General features: G+C 46.2%; 1 long non-coding RNA gene across 3 annotated transcripts; it reads right to left on the bottom strand.

Moving 5' to 3' along the window:
* Window positions 1-374: 374 nt before the first annotated feature.
* Window positions 375-3085, bottom strand: LOC136474657 (uncharacterized). 3 transcript variants are annotated; one of them, XR_010762988.1, is made up of 5 exons: window positions 1903-3085; window positions 1567-1808; window positions 1350-1433; window positions 1196-1257; window positions 375-757 (listed from the first exon to the last, which is right to left on the bottom strand). It is a non-coding gene; the product is annotated as an uncharacterized lncRNA (long non-coding RNA). The 3 variants fall into 3 exon arrangements; XR_010762987.1 differs by having other exon boundaries at window positions 376-757; window positions 1567-1737; XR_010762986.1 differs by having other exon boundaries at window positions 376-757; window positions 1567-3085.
* Between the last annotated feature and the right edge of the window lie 684 nt (window positions 3086-3769).

Here is a 3769-nt window from a genome sequence, read left to right as displayed (position 1 = left end):
GCCACACTGTCACGTACAGACGCATGATGTCAACATCTCTATGTGTATCGAGAATTCAACAGGGCCTTAGCTATCTGATCCACCAGACGACTACGCTGTCATATCTATCTGATCCGCCGGACGACGACTTCGCTATCTGATCCGCTGAAGGACGAGCCGGCCTCAGTAGTCGTAGGTGATTTCTTCCGGTGTTTTTTTAAAGAACATTAGGCATTTGCAGAACTTATATTCCAAATATAAACTGTGACAATGGTAATAAAGGCACCATTCTAATACTACTTAAACAAAACAAGCACTTCCTTATAAAACTACTATAGTGCTCGTGCTAACACCACGCCTGCATTTCAGAGATACATATGAAAATAACCAGATGACTATATTTTTTCCCTGAAAACAATCAAAGTGGTAGGAAGCTGAGTGCAGCACCATTTTTTCTCGTGTAAAAGAACACAATTGCGAGGTTGCAATTGAACAATTAGGACAGCTTTCCTGACATCAGGAACCATTAGTTCTTGTGGCATGATGGATGATTTCAGAGTAGAATAACAGGGAATCACGTCACAGACATACAAATGCATATGTCCCAAGAACACGTCAAAACTACACTAAACATTTGACGACTTATGATAATTCCCAGCAACTATTTCAGCCTTTAACATAGTCTCCCAGCTAGCTCAGATATCTTCTGTTGATTCCGTCGATGGAGACAAAGACCAAGTTTATTTGTTGTGACCTGTCTTTTGTATGGTTCTTGGAGCTGCAGGCAAATGGACATAGTTCAGAACCATACAAGAAGTATTATAGCTAAATGGAACAATTCACCAAATTACAGATTCCAAACTGAAGTTTAAGATTCAGGCACGAAAACAAGAACTGTTAGCTGCAATTAATATAATCATCTTATTATTCTATTATTTTGTGCTCTGATATCAGCCAAGAGAAATGATCTATACATTCAAGCTACAATCCATTTGCGGCAAGCATACAGTTGCAGCTAGCTAATACTCAATACTTTGCCTAACTTATTTGCAATGCTAGTATATGCAAAAAATGAGAAATATAGCCACCGCATATAGTATATAAGTTAACTGCAGACATCAGTGCTTGGGAATTAATAAATTCATCCTGAAAGGCTGTAACATATGCACATCAAACATGCAGAATTTCTATATCTATTGTTACACATTATACATACCTATTCGAACAGCATCAGAGCCTCTCATGGTTTTTATCTTCTGATAGATAGAGGTAAAATAACTGCAAAGGAACAAATAAGGTTAGCATTTGCATCTTGATTTTGAGCAAAAATGTTGACATCAATTCCATCACAGTTGAGGAAGCGCTCATACCTGTTTTTTTTTTCCGCCTAAAGCAGTGCGCTCTGCTTTCTGATTTGCCACATCTTTTTTTTAATTATTTTGGCAGCCAGCAACCTGCAAATACAATGATTAACATAACCACATTACAGATTACCATGATTTCCCATGACTTTTTTTATGTAAAACCAGTGATATTAACACTCTTGCATACTGAAAGGAAAATCTCAGGTGAAAAAATGCCACTTACTATCAGTCCATTAGCATTTAGAGCTGGGCATTGCCACTTGCTATCAAATCGAAGTTAAAGGGAGGCATAGACACTTGCCATCAGTCCATTAGCATTCAAAGCTTGGCATTGTCCACAAGGCTTCACAGCTTTGCATAGATGGACTTAAATATCAACAGCATAGGATTTGGCCTGACGAGACAGCAATCATGTCTCAAACCAATTCAACAATGAACCCAATTTTCTGTCTGATTCGGGTAAGGCTATAAATGAATGTCTAGATATCAATCCATAGCCATTGAAAGAACGAAATTAATGTGCAGGCTTCATCATTCTTCCATGGTGAGATATGCTTACAAATCTTGATGGACTCGGTCACTCCCGCGCGGTCGAGGTCCCCCGCCGCGTGTGCCACCGCCGCGTCAGCCCCGCCGTGCGGCGTTCGCCCCAAAGCACCGCGCCGCCCGCGTCGCGTTCGCTGCGTGCGCGCTCCGCACCGCTTCCGCACAACGCCAACGTGGTCCTCCAACATCAGCCAATCAGGACTGGGTTGCCAAGTCCCCTAACAACATTTCTAACAGCAGGCTCCCAACACCAAAGGCAAAGGCTACTAAGTTTGGCAACAAATGTATTCGTTCATTTTATTAATCATAACGCACGAGCACAAGATGCCGAGCAGGTTGGATCATAATTTGAAACACCAGAAGCACAGAACAAAGCTTTATCATTAAACAATCATATTCACATGATGCAATAAGAATTAGACCCAAATAAGGTAATCAAACTATAAATACATGTAGGCAATGCGATCAAACTTGGTGGAGCAGATCAGCTTAGGGTCATCATCCTGCTTTGCCACCTGCTCCACTTAATTGAGAACAAACTAAGTCTGGACAGAGGGCTTTGGGGGCGCCGTTGTGACGAACTGAACAAATCACGTGGAACAACAGCTAAGAAATCCACGCCTAGAAACCTCCACAATTGGTGCTCTCGGCAAATCACCGCCACCAGGTGTGCGGGTCGGCCAAGAAATTTTACGTGTGAACCTGCCACACAACCCGAACCGAATGGCACACCCCGCCCATGCCTCCGCGACTGAATCAGGATCTAGGTTACGGAATTTTACACACGAACAGATGCCGTGCAACCCTACCGCACCCGCATCAGTCGCTAGTGAGAGTGAATCCCGCAGACCAGAGAGAAATCACCAGGGATTCAGATATACCTCACGAATCGCGATGCCAAATGCCTGAATCACCGCTCCAACCGCCGTCGTCAACCCGCAAACCCGGGCACTTGCGAATCGTTGCGAACCCGAGCCGAGGTCCTCGCCCCCAACCTCGCAAGCCCCTCGTCTGTCCTCTCCTACTCCTCGGCAACGGCGGCGCTGTCGTCTGTCGCAGCAAGCCAGCGGCGGGGGCGCGGGACAGCAGGGGCGCGGACGGTGAAGGCGCAGTCGCAGCAGGCCAGCAGCGGAAGGCAAGAGAGGGGCCAGCGTACCTAGCGTAGAGGATGGTCCTCTCGGGGAAAAGCCTCCCCGTTTGTGGCCACAGGGGATTTTTTTTTGCTTGAAGGGTTTGTATAATTTCTGTGCTGTATGGAGGAATAGATGTCGTCTTCATCTGGCGCGATTGGTTGCCCGAATCGGACCGTCATATGGCCTATTCCGCACCCTTTGTGCATTTCACTCATGTTTGGTTGTCCTACTCGCACTTTTCTCCTGCTTCCTCTTGTGCAGATGCCCTCCTCCATCCCGGACGGCGTCGTCTTCTCGATCCCCACTTCCCTCTCGGTGCAGGCTCACGCGGTGCTTGGCGGGAACCTTTTCGGAGAGCGCAGGAGATGAGGCCGTCCTAGCGATAAAGCGTGCGCGTGGGTCACGGCTAGGGTTACCACCCTCATTCTTCGTGTCTCCCTTCGCCATAGCTTTGGTGCGAACTCCCCTCTAGCTCCCCCTCGGCCTTGGTAGCCCTACCGAGGCGACCACCACAGGCGAATTTCTCTCGGTCCTCCGGCGCTTCGACGGTATATGCCACCTACGTTCTTCCCCTCCTTCTTTAGTGTCAATTTTGTTGTTTTGTCTATGGATTTTGCTCGCAATGCCAAGAAATTAGGGTTCTTGGTTTGACATCCTTAGATCTGTGCGATGCTATACCTGATTTACCTGTTCCTAGCTCAGATCTATACATGATGCTTCGTATTTGGTGTATACCTCATGTTTTGT

The sequence above is a fragment of the Miscanthus floridulus genome, chromosome 8 (genome assembly GCF_019320115.1).
Source record: "Miscanthus floridulus cultivar M001 chromosome 8, ASM1932011v1, whole genome shotgun sequence".
In the NCBI taxonomy this organism is placed as follows: Eukaryota; Viridiplantae; Streptophyta; class Magnoliopsida; order Poales; family Poaceae; genus Miscanthus; species Miscanthus floridulus.
Note: the sequence above shows the minus strand (reverse complement) of the source record. Positions and strands in the feature narration are given on the sequence as shown.